The sequence below is a fragment of the Ranitomeya variabilis genome, chromosome 2, assembly GCF_051348905.1.
Source record: "Ranitomeya variabilis isolate aRanVar5 chromosome 2, aRanVar5.hap1, whole genome shotgun sequence".
Lineage (NCBI taxonomy): Eukaryota > Metazoa > Chordata > Amphibia > Anura > Dendrobatidae > Ranitomeya > Ranitomeya variabilis.
This window is the reverse complement of record NC_135233.1, coordinates 1,039,973,512-1,039,992,037: the sequence shown is the minus strand read 5'-3', so window position 1 is coordinate 1,039,992,037 and position 18,526 is coordinate 1,039,973,512.

The following is an 18,526-nucleotide window of genomic DNA, read 5'->3' as shown; positions in this document are numbered from 1 at the left end:
GTGGCTGAGAGAGATAAAGAAAAAATGGCATTCACCACACCAATGGGTCTAAGGGAATTTAATCGCATGCCGTTCGGACTCTGCAACGCATCCGGTACTTTCCAGCGACTGATGGAATGTTGCCTCGGACACAAGAACTTCGAGACCGTCCTCCTGTACCTAGATGATGTGATCGTCTACTCAAAGACTTACGAACAGCACTTAACAGACCTGGCAGAGGTGTTCGAAGCCTTATCCAAGTATGGTATGAAAATCAAACCATCCAAATGTCACCTTCTCAAGCCAAAGGTACAATACTTAGGGCACATTGTGAGTTCGGAGGGAGTAGCACCGGATCCCGAGAAAATAACTGCCATAAGGGATTGGCCAAGACCTAACAACGCAAAAGAAGTGAGGCAATTCTTGGGATTAGTGGGTTACTATCGTAGATTTATAAAAGGATTTACCAAATTGGCAGCGCCCTTGCAAGATGCTTTAATAGGACAGACGAAGAAACCTTCAAACCGAAACCCTCCTTTTCAGTGGAACGACGAAAGAGAAGACTCCTTTGAACAACTAAAGAAGGCACTAACCGGAAAAGAAGTTCTGGCGTACCCGGATTACCATCAACCTTTCATCCTCTACACCGATGCCAGTAATGTGGGATTGGGAGCGGTGCTGTCACAAAAGCAAGAAGGTCGGGAGAAAGTCATCGCCTTTGCAAGTAGAAAACTCCGGCCTACTGAAAGAAATTCTGAAAATTATAGTTCCTTCAAATTGGAGCTACTGGCAGTAGTTTGGGCTGTGACTGAACGTTTCAAACACTATTTGACCGGTGCAGAATTTATTGTCTATACTGACAATAATCCATTGACCCACCTAGACACGGCTAAATTAGGTGCGTTAGAACAGCGATGGATAGCCCGGTTATCTAATTACAACTTCGTGATCAAGTATCGAGCAGGTCGCAAGAATGGAAATGCCGATGCCCTATCCCGGATGCCACACTTGAGAGATGTAGAATAAGAAACGGGGGAGCTTGAAGAAATTGAACTACCAGCCTTTCATCAGCCCAAGGTAAAACATCGTCAGTCAAATACCTATCAGAAACAACAATAAGTGAATTTTAATCCGTTAGCACACCATAGATGGGCTGACACCCAAGATAGTAATCCAGCTGTGAAGCTAGTGAAGGAACTATTGACTGAGCAAAGTGTATATCCCGATAAGGATGCCCCAGAAGAGACGCATCAACTCTGGAAAGAGAGAGGCAAAATGTTCCTGTATCAAGGGAAACTCTGTAGAAGATACACCAATCCGAAAACACATGAATTGGTTTGGCAGATTATCGTGCCTAAACAAGATGTGAGGATGGTCCTCGAGGCTTACCACAATGGTGCTGGTCACTTTGGTTGGAAAAAGCTAGAAGTACTTCTGAGAGAAAGATTTTATTGGGTCGGGATGAGAAAATCAATCGAACAGTGGTGTAGAAACTGTGGCCCGTGCAACCTCAGAAGGAACGATCAAAAGAGCCAAAGAGCACCACTGCAGCCCATAATCACCAAACAACCACTTGAACTGGTAGCCATGGACCACGTGAAGTTGACACCGAGCCGGTCTGGTTACGTCTATGCCTTGACCATCGTGGACCATTATTCGCGTTTCTTGGTAGTAGTACCTGTAAAAGATCTGACTGCAAAAACAGCAGCCAAAGCGTTCCAAACGTACTTTTGTAGACCCCATGGATATCCGGAACAGGTTCTCACTGACCAGGGTACAGCGTTTGAATCAGAAATCTTCAGAGAATTCTGTAATATGTATGGTTGTAAAAAGATCCGGACGACGGCCTATCATCCGCAAACAAACGGCTTATGTGAGAAGATGAACCATATTGTGATAGACCTACTAAAGACTTTACCTGAAACGGAAAGGAATCAATGGCCAGAGAAATTGCCTGACTTGGTGGATCTGTATAATCATGTCCCGGTGAGCTCTACCAACTGCACCCCAGCTTATCTTATGCGTGCGAGACCCGGCCAATTGCCAATCGATCTAGAAATGGGAATTCTGAAACCAGACGCAGAAGTTCAAGACTCCAATTGGGATGTCGTACGGCAAAAGCAGTATCGCCAAGTACAAGAGAGTGTGGAAAGAAGCCTCCAGCAAACCAGAGAAAGACAAGAGCGAACTTTCAACCAGAATGCTCTAGCAACTCCATTAAGACCGGGTGACCAAGTACTCAAGAGGAATCGTCGAACCAATAAACTGGATAATCAGTGGGAAGCCGTACCCTACACAGTTTTACCAACAAGAATGGATAATCCTAAAATGTATCTCATTAGCAAAAATGGAGGTTTAACATCTGTACTAGTGTCAAGAGACAATCTTAAATTATGTCCGGAAACGTTGAAAGAGCCAGAAGTTGTCCAGCCAGAATCAGAAGTTATTCAACCCATTCACGGTGGACTTGCCAACCCCATAGTGGTGGAATTATCTTTAGCAGAGAGGGCAGATACTATATCCGCAGTAGACAGTAATACACCACATAAAGAGACACCGCTATTACGTAGATCCCAGCGTAGTACCCAGGGTCAATTACCGGCCAGGTATGCGGATTACCAACTATAAGACTATAGTCATTGTTATCGTTCTGTAACGTTTAAGCCCAGTACCTACAGAGACTTACCTGTATGAACTTTTTGCATATTCTTGAACTTTTTATCAGCCCAGAAATACTAAATCAAAGCTCTGGAAAGACTGCTTTGTGAACTTTGCTTCCTAGTACCTTCAAGGATAGAACTGTATTAATGGACGCTATTTGAAGTGACTTTTTACAGAATTCCATTTTTTTTGGTTTCTTTGAGTGGTTTTTGTAACTTTTCATTTTTAAGACTCTGTACATATCAATTGTTATTTCAAAATGTTATCATCCCACAGTCCCGGAGTACTGTTCTTAACTAAGGGGGAATGTGGCGCCCCTAGGGGTATTTGCCACAAAAATAGTTATTGACACCAAATACAAATACTAGAATAGCAAGACTGCACTACCATCTCCGGCCAGAAGGGGGAGCTCCAGAGATTCCCCTTGATCTATTCTGGTTTGAGAAAAGGACTGGCAGTTGGGTTGAGGAGCTGAAAGTGAGAGGTCGTATAACTGAACTCTTAACAGCCCTATGACGGATTATAGGCCCGTAATACCCATAGTAGGAAAAGAGGAATAGAGAAAAAAGACATTGTGAGAACCGGGTAGCAATAACCTCTACCCAGAATAGGCGCAGAGACGGATACCGGATCCGTGGCTATATTTATTATATATAATACAGCAACCGGAAGGAAGTGAGGTGATATCAGCTTCACCAGGGTAAGACGCAGCAACAGACACAGAGTTCAGCGGTACTCCCAGAGGGGGTAAGCCGACAAAAAGGACTCGGGTTGTCCGTCAAACCAGAGCACAGAAGAGACAGATTGGGTCGGCAGCCAGTTCACAAACAGCAGCAGGGCCATATAGAAACTGCGCATAATAAGAGGTGGAAATCCTGACAGGGTCAAAGTAATTCAGAGTTCTTATACAGACTCCGGTGACAGTATTGATTGCAATTCCCTTTGTGTTGAAGTAAACTGGTTAAACGTTTCAGCGCCTCAGTATTTCATTTGGACAAAAGCCATCGATCCAGGATCGGGGTCATCACAGCTGAGAGGACCTGCTGCTGATCAAGTAAGTGTCTGTTCCTTCATGATATCCCTTACATTGTGCATCGCCTGAGGCCACAGCACCGGGTCAAGCCACTAGTGACATCCCCCTCAAGAGACGGACCTCATTGATCTGGTGCTGGGTACCTCGGTCTCCCGGGCGTCACAATAACATCCTGTCTTTCCTTTAATTTTATTTCATGTGGTAGAGGTTCATTATTTGGTAATCAAAGATTTTATTGTTTTATTCATTTTGACAGTTCCAGGAAGAAAGGACACTTTCAGTTCAATATGTGTATTTATATAATAAAATAAAGGATAAGAAAAGCAGAAAAATAAAAGTGTTAAAGATCTTTTCTGTGATCTTGTCTGTACAATCCAAAATCAATAACATGTGACTTGTACCATTCTCAATACAAGCCAAACAAAAGACTCAAGGTGTGATGAACTCAATGGAAAATAAGTATAAAGGAATAAAGAGAATGAGATAAAAATGAAGAAAAAAGACTAGAGTTAAAAGGGAAGAAAAAGCACTATAGCAATGAATATTATATATGTGATGGCCGCATTGCAGAAAAATCCTTTCTTGATATTAGTGGTCATTAGTGTTGAGCGATACCGTCCGATACTTGAAAGTATCGGTATCGGAAAGTATCGGCCGATACCGGCAAAGTATCGGATCTAATCCGATACCGATACTCGATACCAATACAAGTCAATGGGACTCAAGTATCGAACGGTATCCTGATGGTTCCCAGGGTCTGAAGGAGAGGAAACTCTCCTTCAGGCCCTGGGATCCATATTAATGTGTAAAATAAAGAATTAAAATAAAAAAATATTGCTATACTCACCTCTCCGACGCAGCCTGGACCTGAATGCAGAAATAGGCATCAGGACCTGAAATTACGTCACGGCTTGCTGTGATTGGTCGCGTCGCGGTCACATGGGCGGCACGCAACCAATCACAAGCCGTGACGTAATTTTAAAAATGCGCGCGTCTCCTGCCTCCCGTGACGTCACGGCTTGTGATTGGTCGCGTCGCCCATGTGACCGCGACGCGACCAATCACAAGCCGGAACGTAATTTTAAAATCATGAATGCCTAGAATTAGGCATTGAGGACCTGAAAATTACGTCACGGCTTGCTGTGATTGGTCGCGTCGCGGCCACATGGGCGGCACGCGACCAATCACAAGCCGTGACGTCACGGAAGGAAGTAAAAGCGCGCATTTTAAGCAAACAACGCTGCCGGTTCCCTCGGTGAGGTCCAGGCTGCGTCGGAGAGGTGAGTATAGCAATATTTTTTATTTTAATTCTTTATTTTACACATTAATGTTGTTTCGATACCGATACCCGATACCACAAAAGTATCGGATCTCGGTATCGGAATTCCGATACCCGCAAGTATCGGCCGATACCCGATACTTGCGGAATCGGAATGCTCAACACTAGTGGTCATGAACTTCAGCCAAGAAGGTCTCAATCATCAAGTGACCCATTTCTACCACCCATTGTAGCCTAGTCAGATCCTCATTGCTTTCTAACTGCACGAGAGGAGCAATAAGCTCATGTCTGAAGATACTTTTTTCAACAGATCCAATGGAACTCGGCATACATGATAGTATGACCACTTTAGGAGAAGATCCAATTCACGTTCTTTTCATAGGTGTGTGTAATGTGACATGGTCTTGATGAAGGTACAATCCCATCACTGTCCTTACTCCTACATTGCATTGTCACCATGTATTGGGAACTGTTGGATATATGGTATGAATGTCTGGACACGTGCATCATCTGTATGGATTTTTTTTTTTTTTTTTCTAGGTCCGGAGAAATATATTTTGCTAATTCTCTTCTGAGAGGGGTGAGCCAAGTTCTGCTTTCCATTTGTGAATATAAGTTGGGGAAGAATCTGCAGAAGTTTTCAAAAGGATTGAGTACCAAAAGGATGAGTACATTGAAAGGAGGTAAACTTTGCAAAAGGATCATTCTGTTCAAAGTTATACGGCAAAGCTGATGAGTAATTGATGGAAATCGGTCTAATGTTTCTATGTTATTGGAGAATGTAAAAACTGCAATATTCTAAGAATTTGTTTTTTAGAATATGTTCACATTTACAAATTGTAAATCAAATTTCTCATAGTTGTCATTTGAGCTAGGGTTGCTTTTATCATAATAAAAATGGTGACTCCCCTGTGGCATATCACATAATAATGAGTAGTCGCAATACTTTTCAGGTTATGCAAAGAGGTTCTGCCCATTGAGGAGGCAAGGGCAAATTGGGTTCTGGAAGACATCTGTAATTGGCAACCTAGGAGACAAACAAGATGTTGTATCAGAGCAGAAGTGGGGAATGGGCATATCAGAGGGACTAGAAGGCCTTGAGAACAAAGCATTGGGTGTAGGAGGATGCCAACAAACCAGGCATTTTTTTTGCAAGCAAAAATTAAGGTATAGAAGATATCTCCGACTTACAATCTAGGAGAAAAATGAGGTGCTGCATCAGATCATATTTGGGAAACGGGCATAGGTAGTAACTGGAAGGCCTTGAGAACAAGTCATTGGGTGAAGGAGGATACCGACAAACCTGACAGGGAATTTTTCTTTTTGTAAGGGCAAATTGGGTTCTGGAGGAAACATATGATTGGCAATCTAGTAGACCTACAAGATGCTGCATTAGAGAATACATGAGTAATGGGCCTTCTAGTAGAGGGACTAGAAGGCCTTGAGAACAAGGTATTGGGTGTAGGAGGATGCCAGCAAGCTAGATGGGGAATTTTTTTAGGACTACATTTTTGACCGGAGTGTAGGAAAAACTTTGCTCAGGAGCATTAGTGAGTAGCCCTGTGGTGGTATCTGTGGCAGATAAGAGACACTTTTGGGGCATCTGTAGCTTGCAAATGGTATATAATTTACTCAGGTACATTGATAACATTAAACTCATTCTAAACCTTACATAAAGATTTACGGTAGGTTGTGATGTGAATTCTCCAGGTGATTTTTCATGTTTGCATGTCTTGCCCAGGTATATCTATTTATCACACTTTATCCGTGCTTTTTATGCCCTGGCACATATTCTGGGGATTAGTTGAGGTTGCTTAGCTTAGCATTGCATGGTATTAATCCCTCACTGCACAAGAGAAATGGATGAATCTTGCTATTATTCTCTGCAAAAATTCATGCATAGTGAGAATATTGGAGAGCAGAAAATGTCAACTGATTCCTTGACCTGTCTACGTTTGTCTAGTAAGTAGCACGGTCTAATGAAACTGCGATATAATGTCAGGTTATTAAAATATGCAGAGTAGATATTAATATCAACTTACCACAGTCAGAGTTGCAGTTATAACTGTACTACTCACATGCATAAATTAGTATTTTATGGAGATATGAAAAAGTTACAAGAACAAGCACATCCACAGCAAGTTTTTTAGTGTCCCTTTTTTTCAGAACTCTGGGACCACGATAATTATAGGGCTAGTTTCAATAAGTGTAGGTAGATCGTTAGGACATGCCATCACTGAGGTCTGACCTCTGGCATCTCTACCGATTCTGAGAATGAACGGGGGATGCCACTTCTTCATGGTGTCTTGTTTTTATTTTTTTTTAGATATAATGGGTCATATTTATCAGTGCTGTTTAATTTATAGACAATCCAAAAAAGTGCCAAATTTATAAATGCTAAATCTGGCATGTCTTTGTACTGTCAAGTCTAAGTTTACACGAGCTATTAGTTGCCTTTCACGGTGCCTGAAATTTGGGCCAAAATTTGCTACAAAAAGTTTGATGTTTAGATAAGTCATTTCTATTTAGCGAAACCATGCCCCTTTGTCAGACAAGGTGCAGAAAAGTGTCAAAAACACAAATATAGTGAAAGTAATGAAAAACTGATTTTTGGAGCAAATTTTTGCCAAAATTCTGGTACTTTTACATCTAGCTCAATTTTTAATCTTTATACAAAACAGTTTACAAATAAAAGAGTGATTCCACTGAACAAAAACCTTAACTAACTTTGCTATTAAAGAAAAATTCATAAATATGTGATTTCCCTTTGTGGAAAAGTAAGTACACCAAGAAAGCTCCAACTGTGTTAAACTGCAGCATTTCTTGTCTCCTGTCTATATGTCATTGACATTTAGGTTGGATTCACACATCCGTGTGTCATTGTCTGTGATGCATAGACCAGCTGCTGATCTGCCGACCTGAAATCAAAAGTCTCAACAGTATATTTGAGACTGTCAAGTTCACGTCAAGATACCCAAGGTCAGTCCATGCATCATGGACCATAGTTCTTGCTCAGACCGGCATAAATGGATGTATGAATCCAGCTCTACTGGGACAATATTTCCTTTACCTCCATGAAGAATTCTTTTAGCTCTGTGATATTTGATGTGTACCACCTCCATGAGATTTAGATATAGGCTTTCAATTAATCATTTAAGAATATTCCAATTCTTTCATTTTTCTGGTGTTACTGCTAAGTTTAAGATTATAGGTGTCACATCTCCACTAGAGCCTGATCCTGCGACATTTGCTTCTGTTTCCAGGTGCCACCATATTCCCCCTATGAGTGGCACTGGTGATTAAAGAGATGTCGGATCCAGAAGCTTTAATCTGCACAGGCTCTGTTCAGCCACTAATGTTAGGGTGGTTGGGACCTGCACTGCTCTCCATTCTGACTGTATAGGTATGTGTGCTGTCCAGCTGATGTTATCAGCTCCTTGCTTCAGCCAATTGGAAAGCTCCAGACCCTACTAAAGCTTCCAGCTTACTGCTAGAAGCTGCCTGTAATAATTATAGGGGATAACTCAGGAGACTCTTTGCGTGGAACAAGACAACTACAGGACACAGTTTTATAAGTGGTAAAGTCTATATTATCACACGGTGATACAAATAGGTGCAGAGAGAAACTCAAGTCCACAACACTTAAATAATGCAAATAATAAACGCAGCTTAGCAGTCTATAGGAAACTTCAGAGTAAAATGCAATGAAGCAGAAAGTCTATGAAGCACAGTTATTCTTGAGGATACTTGACACGAATAAATCCTTGTCTTAGTCCAGGCACAGATAGATAAGCTTATAATGCAGTTCAAATAATCTCTTAGCTCAACCAGGGAGGCCTGGTTAATAGTCTCAGGTTATTGCAAACAGCTTACATGACCAGCAAATGCAGATGGAAGTAAACACGAACAGCAGATGAAGGAGGATTACTGGAAACTTGTGTATGCAGCAGGAACTCAGAGCAGAGTAGCAGGATCACCACACAGGTTCACAGGAGCAGGTGTATAGCCAGGGAGTAACCAGAGGTCAGGAGCTGGATGCAAGGCAGAATACTCTAGCACATACTGAAGGCTGGGGTGGAGTTTTATAGCAGGAGACACAGTGCACATGAGACCAAAGATGCCATCTTGGAAAAGGGCAGTAATGCACAAAAGGTAAAAAGAGTCCTGACATTACTCCCTCCTTAGAAGTGGCCTCAGGATGATCCTGGACCTGGTTTCTCAGGGAATCTCTGATGAAAATGAGAAATCTTCTTTTGGGCATTGATGTTTTCCACAGGTTCCCAAGAGTCTTCCTCAGGGGGATATCCCTGCCATCTTATCAGATATTGGAGCCGATTCCTGCGAATCCTGGAATCAATAATTTCCTCCACCACGAATTGTTCTTGCCCATCAATCACCACAGGCTGCGGAGGTGGCACAACACGTCCCTGGAAGGTATTAGGAGATACAGGCTTTAGTAAAGATACATGAAAAACTGTGTGTACCTTCATTGTCCTAGGCAGCTTCAGCCGGCAGGCCACAGAGCTCACAATACCGTTGATCTTGAAAGGGCCAATGAATTTCTGTCCAAGTTTTTGTGAAGAAACGTTTAACTTCAGATTCTTAGTTGCTAACCAATCGGAATCTCCTACCTTGAACATGGGTGCAGGTTTACGGAATCTATCAGCCGATCTCTTATAACGTTCTTGAGCTGTGGTCAGGGATTCCTTCAGAACCTCCAGATTCTGTCTCATTGCAGTCAGCCTTTCCTCCACTGCCGGAACCGGAGAATTAATTGGAGACCTAGGTAAAATACACGGATGATAACCCAGATTGGCAAAGAAAGGTGTAAATTTAGTGGAGGCGCTCTGAGAATTATTATATGAAAATTCGGCTAACGGCAACAACTCCAACCAATCATCCTGGAGATGGCTGACATAACATCTTAGATATTGTTCCAGTGTCTGGTTGGTACGCTCAGTCCGACCATTTGTCTGGGGATGGTAAGCAGAAGAGAGAAAGACATTAATATTGAGTGCAGAGCAAAACCCCTTCCAGAATCTTGAAGTGAACTGTACTATACGGTCAGAGATGATCTCATCCGGAACCCCGTGCAACCGAAAGACATTCTGTATAACCAAGTTCACTGTATCTTTAGCTGAGGGGAGGCTGGTGCACGGAACAAAATGAGCAGCTTTAGTAAGGCGATCAACTACCACCATGATTGTATTCATGCCCCCCGATGTAGGCAGCTCCACAATAACGTCCATTGATATAGACCCCCAAGGGCGGGACAGAACAGGTAATGGTTGTAGAAGACCCGTAGGTGCCACATGAGGAGTTTTGTAACAGGCATATACCTCGCAAGAGAGAACATAGTCCTTCGTATCCTTCAGGCAAGTTGGCCACCAGAAGAATCGGCTCAGGAACTCTTGTGTCTTCTGTACCCCCCTGTGACCAGCCAACTTGGAGTCATGTACCAACTTGAGGATCTGCAGACAGACGACCTCCGGGACGTATATATGTCGATCTCTGAACCACATGCCACCCTTAAAGACAAGATTAATATCCACAGGTGGGTTGGCCAGAAATACATCACCTTCATAGGCCTCCCTACACTCCTTCCACAAGTCCTGATCGACTCCGATGAAATTGGCATCAGATAGAATGGTCTTGGACGGGGCTCCAGGTACGGAATCCGCAGCATGGATTCGGGATAAAGCATCAGCCTTCCTATTACGAGAACCTGGATGGTACGAGATAACAAAGTTAAATTGATTTAAAAATAAGTTCCAACGAGCCTGACAAGGAGAAAGACATCTAGCGGATCTAAGGAACTCTAGATTGCGATGGTCAGTTAGCACTATGATCTGTTGTGCAGCTCCTTGCAGATGATGCCTCCATTCTTTGAAAGCCGCAATAATAGCCAGCAATTCCTTGTCTCCCATGTCGTAATTCTTCTCTGCTGAGGTTAGTCTACAGGAAAAGAAAGCACAAGGATGTAGCAGACCCTTCTCTCCAGTTCTTTGAGAGAGAATAGCCCCCAAAGCATTATCAGAAGCGTCCACCTCCACAATGAAAGGAAGTGTTGGATCTGGGTGTATCAACAGCGGTGCTGATGTGAAACAGACTTTAAGCCGATCCAAAGCTTCTTGAACCTGTGATGACCACTTAAAGGGCTTTTCCTTCTTTGTCGAGGAAGTAATGGGACGGACAATATCAGAAAAATTTCGAATGAAGCGTCTGTAGAAATTTGCAAAACCAATAAAACGTTGGACCTCCTTAACGTTCTTGGGTACCGGCCAGTCAAGGATAGCCTGAATCTTACCAGATTCCATGTTCAGCCCCTGGGGAGAGATGATATAACCTAAGAACTGTATCTCAGAACGATGGAACTCGCATTTCTCCAGCTTAATATACAGATGGTTCTCTTTCAGACATCTTAAAACAGTTTTGACATGTTCTTCATGTTCCTGTAGAGAGTCAGAAAAGATTAGTATATCGTCCAAATAGATCACTACAAACTGGTCCAACAAATCTCTGAAAATGTCATTAGCAAGGTGTTGAAATGTTTCAGGGGCGATACAAAGCCCGAAGGGCATCACAAGAGATTCAAAGTGTCCATACCGGCATCTGAATGCTGTCTTTCATTCATCCCCTGGACGAATACGCACCAAATTATAAGCCCCACGAAGATCCAGTTTAGAGAACACCTTAGCGTGATGGACTCTTTCCAGTAATTCGGGAATCAGAGGCAAAGGGTAACCGTTTCGTACGGTTACCTTATTGAGTTCTCGATAGTCAACACAGGGTCTCGGGGTCCCATATGGTGAGGAAGGAGGACGTATGAAGCCTTTGGCCAGATTTTCATCAATATACTCTTTTAAGGCTTGAAGCTCAGGTGCCGCTAAAGGGTATACGTTACCAAAAGGAATGGCTGCCCCGGGAAGCAGCTCAATGGGACAGTCATAATGCCTGTGTGGAGGAAGCTGATCTGCATTCTTCTTGTCACAGATGTCAGAGAACTCTTTATAAGCTGGAGGTAAAGAAAATACCTGTACATGTGGTTCCGTAGCCGTGGACTCAGGGACAGCTTCTGTTAACTCTGAGTTGCTCCTTTTTGGGAAGATAATCTCCTTGGTCTCCCAGTTGATAATTGGGTTCTGAGAACGCAACCAAGGAATGCCTAAAATCACAGGAAAATGAGGAGAAGAAATTAGCAAGAAAGAACGTTGCTCCTGATGATTAGGCTCCAACAAAATTTCAAGGGGTACGGTCTCCTGATCCACAGGCCCAGAGATTAAAGGTGACCCATCCACTGTTTCCATGGTAATTGGAGAGGCTCTTTGCTGAACTTTAATACCATGTTCCTTGGCAAATGCGATATTCATGAAATTGCCACCTGCACCAGAGTCAATCATGGCTGAACTGGAAATCCACTGTCCTGAACACAGGATCTTAATAGGGAGAGAACAGTGAGAGTTCTTTTCCTTCAGCTCCTTGGGGGGTGAAGTCATAGAAAGTGAATGGAATACAGCATTTAAAGGCAGGCTACATTCAGAGATGTCAGATTCATCATCACAGTTGTCATACTCCCCTATTGCTGCTAGCATCTTGTTAGGCCATCTAGGACACTTAGGACAATTAATCAAGAAGTGGTCAGACTGGCCGCAGTAGAAAGTTAGACTTTCACGCAGGCGATGATCCCGGTGCTCATTGATCTCGCGCCTCTGAACGGAATCAATTTGCATGGGCACCTCCTCCACCTCCCGAGAGGTTTTACCTGCAGGCTCTTTGGAAGGAAGGGAAAAGTTAGAAACACGGTTATATGCAGCAAATTTCTCTTGCCTACGCTCAGTAAGGCGAATGTCTATGCGCACACAATGCTGTATAAATGTCTCTAGCTCTTGTGGTGACTCAGAGCGGGCTAGTTCATCTTTTACAATACTAGACAGACCCCTTTTAACCCCTTCACCCCCGGAGCTTTTTCCGTTTTTTCGTTTTCGTTTTTCGCTCCCCTCCTTCTTAGCGCCATAACTTTTTTATTTTTCCGTCAATATGGCCATGTGAGGGCTTATTTTTTGCTGGACGAGATGTACTTTTGAACGATACCATTGGTTTTACCATGCCGTGTAACAGAAAACGGGAAAAAGATTCCAAGTGTGATGAAATTGCAAAAAAAGTGCAATCTCACACTTGTTTTTTGTTTGGCTTTTTTGCTAGGTTTACCAAATGCTAAAACTGACCTGTCATTATGATTCTCCAGGTAATTACGAGATCATAGACACCTAACATGTCTAGGTTATTTTTTATCTAAGTGGTGAAAAAAAATTCCAAAGTTTGCTAAAAAAAAAAAAAAATTTGCACGATTTTCCGATACCAGTAGCGTCTCCAATTTTCATGATCTGGGGTCGGGTGAGGGCTTATTTTTTGCATGCCAAGCTGGCGTTTTTAATGATACCATTTTGGTGTAGATACATTCTTTTGATCGCCCGTTATTGCATTTTAATGCAATGTCGCGGCGACAAAAAAAACATAATTTTGGTGTTTTGATTTTTTTTCTCGCTACGCCATTTAGCGGTCAGGTTAATCCTTTATTTTTATTGATAGATCGGGCGATTCTGAACGCGGCGATACCAAATATGTGTAGGTTTGATTTTTTTTTATAGTTTTATTTTGATTGGGGCGAAAGGGGGGTGATTTCAACTTTTATATATTTTTTATTTTTTTATATTTTTAACCACTTTTTTTTTTAATTTTGGCATGCTTCAATAGCCTCCATAGGAGGCTAGAAGCATGCACAACTCGATCGGCTCTGCTACATAGAGGTGACATACAGATCACCTCTATGTAGCAGAAAGGCAGGTGTACTTTGAGCGCCGACCACTGGGTGGCGCTCAAAGCAATCGGCCATCAGCAACCATAGAGGTCTCAAGGAGACCTCTGGTTGTTATGGCGATGCACTACTGACCCCCGATCATGTGACGGGGGTCAGCAGTGCGAGCACTTCCGGCCGCGCAGCCGGGAGCGCTAGTTAAATGCCGCTGTCAGCGCTTGACGGCGGCATTTAACTAGTTAATGGGCACGGGCGGATCGCGATTCCACTCGCGCTCATTGCGCGCACATGTCAGCTGTACAAAACAGCTGACATGTCACGGCTTTAAGGTGGGCTCGCCGCCGGAGCCCTCCTTAAAGCAGGAGATCTGCCAGCTGACGTACTATTCCGTCAGCTGGCAGAAAGGGGTTAAAAATAGGCAATTGTGCATAACTGTCCCAATTGGTATCTACCGCCAATCTCCTGAGTTCAGTGGCATACTCAACAACAGAACGTTTAGTCTGGCGTAAAGACAACAAAGCAGATTCAGCGGTTGCACGGCGATTAGGGTCATCAAACATTAATGCCATAGCGGCCAAGAAATCATCCAAGTCATTTAACCGTGGGTCACGAGACTCAATCATCGGATTCGCCCAGGCGAGCGCTCGTGAGGTCAGTAGCATTATTACACACAATACTTTGGATCTATCAGTAGGAAAACGGTCAGCATGCACATCAAAATATAGCATACATTGATTCACAATGCCACGAAATTTGTCGCGATCGCCATTAAATCTGAATGGGGGCAACTTAGGTGGGCCAGCTGGTGGCGGTTGCCCAGAGGGTAAAGTCACTTGTGCAGCTATTTGCGTGCTTATGTCCTGAAAAGCCCATCCATACTGGGACTCTATGCCAGCAAGTTTGTTTTCCTGGGCTGCCATGCGGTTGCTCAAGTCCTGCAAAGTTTGTCCAAACACTTGTTGATTGTGTTCAAAGCTTCCAAACTTCTTTTGCAGACCTTCCACATCTTTCTGCAGTGATCTAATTATGGAAAACACCTGCTCTAATTTGCTTTCTGCAGTCATTGTTCCAGCAGTCTCCTTTTTTTTAGGCTAGAGTATCCTGTAATAATTATAGGGGATAACTCAGGAGACACTTTGCGTGGAACAAGACAACTACAGGACACAGTTTTATAAGTGGTAAAGTCTATATTATCACACGGTGATACAAACACGTGCAGTGTTATGACCCCAATGGCAGAGGGTCTCAGGAATAATGCTAAGTCAGTAAATACAGAAAACCAGCTCATAGGGCAGTGGTAACTGGGCTGACCATATAACTAATCCTAGCACCACAAATACCAGCAGCCGGGGAACGTTCCTACGTTGATCCTAGACGTCTCGCGCCAGCCGGAGAGCTAACTACCCCTAGAAGGGAAAAGAAAGACCTTTCTTGCCTCCAGAGGAAACACCCCAAAAAGTTGGATAGAAGCCCCCCACAAATAATAACGGTGAGGTAAGAGGAAAAGACAAACATAAGAATGAGCTAGGAATTTAGCAAAGAGAGGCCCACTAGCTAATAGCAGAATATAGAAAGATAACTTATATGGTCAGCAAAAAATCCTATCAAAAATATCCACACTGGAAATTCAAGAACCCCCGAACCGTCTAACGGCCCGGGGGGAGAACACCAGCCCCCTAGAGCTTCCAGCAAGGTCAGGAATCACATTTAGTACAAGCTGGACAAAAATGATAGCAAACAAATAACCCAAAAAACAAAGAAGCAAGACTTAGCTTATATTAGCACGAACCAGGACCAGCAAACAGGAGCAAACAGAATGTGTCTGATAACACCGATGCCAGGCACTGGACTAAGGTTCCAGGAGGTTTATATAGCAACACCCCTGAAGTAACGACCCAGGTGCAAACAGAGGGAAGGAAATCCCAGAGTCATATCACTAGTAACCACTAGAGGGAGCCAAAAAAGTCTAATTCACAACAGTACCCCCCCCCCTTAAGGAGGGGTCACCGAACCCTCACCAAGACCACCAGGGCGATCAGGATGAGAAGCGTGAAAGGCACGAACCAAATCGGCCGCATGCACATCAGAGGCAACCACCCAGGAATTATCCTCCTGACCATAACCCTTCCACTTGACCAAATACTGAAGCCTCCGCCTGGAGAGACGAGAATCCAAGATCTTCTCCACCACGTACTCCAACTCGCCCTCAACCAACACCGGAGCAGGAGGCTCAGCAGAAGGAACCACAGGCACAACGTAGCGTCGTAACAAAGACCTATGGAACACGTTGTGAATGGCAAACGAAACCGGAAGATCCAAGCGAAAGGACACAGGATTCAGGATTTCCAATATCTTGTAAGGACCGATGAAGCGAGGCTTAAATTTAGGAGAGGAGACCTTCATAGGAACAAATCGAGAAGACAGCCACCCCAAATCCCCAACACGAAGTCGGGGACCCACACCGCGGCGGCGGTTGGCAAAACTCTGAGCCTTCTCCTGTGACAACTTCAAGTTGTCCACCACATGATTCCAGATCTGCTGCAACCTATCCACCACAGAATCCACTCCAGGACAGTCAGAAGGCTCCACATGTCCTGAGGAAAAACGAGGATGGAAACCAGAGTTGCAGAAAAATGGCGAAACCAAAGTAGCGGAACTAGCCCGATTATTTAGGGCAAACTCAGCCAACGGCAAGAAGGTCACCCAATCATCCTGATCTGCCGAAACAAAACACCTCAAGTAAGCTTCCAGAGTCTGATTAGTTCGCTCAGTTTGTCCATTAGTCTGAGGATGAAAGGCAGACGAGAACGATAAATCAATGCCCATCCTAGCACAAAAGGATCGCCAGAACCTGGAAACAAACTGGGATCCTCTGTCAGACACAATATTCTCAGGAATGCCGTGTAAACGAACCACATTCTGAAGGAACACAGGAACCAGATCGGAAGAGGAAGGCAGCTTAGGCAAAGGCACCAAATGGACCATTTTTGAAAAGCGATCACATACCACCCAGATGACAGACATACCCCGAGACACCGGGAGATCAGAAATGAAATCCATGGAAATATGTGTCCAAGGCCTCTTTGGGACAGGCAAGGGCAAGAGCAACCCGCTGGCACGGGAACAGCAAGGCTTAGCTCGAGCACAAGTCCCACAGGACTGCACAAATGACCGTACATCCCGTGACAAGGAAGGCCACCAAAATGACCTAGCCACCAGATCTCTGGTGCCAAAAATTCCCGGATGACCTGCCAACACCGAGGAATGAACCTCGGAAATGACTCTGCTGGTCCACTTATCAGGAACAAACAGTCTGTCAGGTGGACAAGAGTCAGGTCTACCAGCTTGAAATCTCTGCAACACACGTCGCAAATCAGGAGAAATGGCTGACAAAATAACTCCTTCTTTAAAAATACCAACAGGTTCTGTGACTCCAGGAGAGTCAGGCACAAAGCTCCTTGAAAGAGCATCAGCTTTCACATTCTTTGAACCTGGTAAATACGAGACCACAAAGTCAAAACGGGAGAAAAACAATGACCAGCGGGCCTGTCTAGGATTCAAGCGTTTAGCAGACTCGAGATACATCAAATTTTTGTGATCAGTCAAGACCACCACACGATGCTTAGCACCCTCGAGCCAATGACGCCACTCCTCAAATGCCCACTTCATGGCCAGTAATTCCCGATTGCCCACATCATAATTCCGCTCAGCAGGCGAAAACTTCCTAGAGAAGAAAGCACATGGTCTCATTACCGAGCAACCAGGGCCTCTCTGTGACAAAACGGCCCCTGCCCCAATCTCAGAAGCATCCACCTCGACCTGAAAGTGAAGTGAGACATCAGGCTGGCACAAAACAGGCGCCGAAGTAAACCGGCGCTTCAACTCCTGGAACGCCTCCACGGCTGCAGGAGCCCAGTTAGCAACATCAGAACCTTTCTTGGTCATATCCGTCAAAGGTTTAACAACGCTAGAAAAATTAGCGATAAAATGACGGTAGAAGTTAGCAAAACCCAAGAACTTCTGAAGACTCTTAACTGACGTGGGTTGAGTCCACTCATGAATAGCTCGGACCTTGACTGGGTCCATCTCCACAGCAGAAGGGGAAAAAATAAACCCCAAAAAGGGAACTTTCTGTACTCCAAAGAGACACTTTGAGCCTTTAACAAACAAGGCATTCTCACGCAAAACCTGAAACACCATCCTGACCTGCTCCACACGTGAGTTCCAATCTTCAGAGAAAACCAGAATATCGTCCAGATAAACAATCATAAATTTATCCAGATACTTCCGGAAAATATCATGCATAAAGGACTGAAATACTGAGGGAGCATTAGAAAGCCCAAAAGGCATCACCAAGTACTCAAAATGACCTTCGGGCGTATTAAATGCAGTCTTCCATTCATCACCTTGCTTAATGCGCACAAGGTTGTATGCACCACGAAGATCTATCTTGGTGAACCACTTGGCACCCTTAATCCGGGCAAACAAGTCCGACAAGAGAGGCAAAGGATACTGAAATTTTACAGTGATGTTATTCAGTAGCCGATAGTCAATACAAGGTCTCAAAGATCCGTCCTTCTTAGCCACAAAAAAGAATCCCGCACCAAGAGGGGAAGAGGATGGACGGATATGCCCCTTCTCCAGAGACTCCTTGATATATGAACGCATTGCGGCATGCTCAGGTACTGACAGATTAAATAATCTTCCCTTAGGAAATTTACTACCTGGAATCAAATCTATGGCGCAGTCACAGTCCCTA